This window comes from Etheostoma spectabile, chromosome 15, assembly GCF_008692095.1.
Source record: "Etheostoma spectabile isolate EspeVRDwgs_2016 chromosome 15, UIUC_Espe_1.0, whole genome shotgun sequence".
NCBI classification, from domain to species: domain Eukaryota; kingdom Metazoa; phylum Chordata; class Actinopteri; order Perciformes; family Percidae; genus Etheostoma; species Etheostoma spectabile.
This window is the reverse complement of record NC_045747.1, coordinates 18,924,443-18,924,651: the sequence shown is the minus strand read 5'-3', so window position 1 is coordinate 18,924,651 and position 209 is coordinate 18,924,443. Positions and strand designations below refer to the sequence as shown.

The 209-nt window shown below is 45.9% G+C and overlaps 1 protein-coding gene across 1 annotated transcript in view; it reads right to left on the bottom strand.

Moving 5' to 3' along the window:
- foxk2b (forkhead box K2b) overlaps nt 1–209 on the bottom strand; it is a 14,876-nt gene that overhangs the window by 2,567 nt on the left and 12,100 nt on the right. The gene's annotated exons all lie outside the window — the stretch shown is intronic.

The window sequence follows — 209 nt, the reverse complement described above, 5'->3', positions numbered from 1 at the left end:
GTTTTGGTAGGAATGAAAGTTTACATTGTGTGTTTCTCCGGGATCAGCCAGCGCGATGGACGTCTATATTCCGATTGGTGGCCGGTGTCAGCCGCGGAACTGCGTCATAGCTCATTACCATAAAGTAAAAAAATTTCAACTTTCAACACGCTCAAAACGCAACGCCGACAGATTTGCCGGCTTCCATTGAAAATGAATGACTTCCGGTA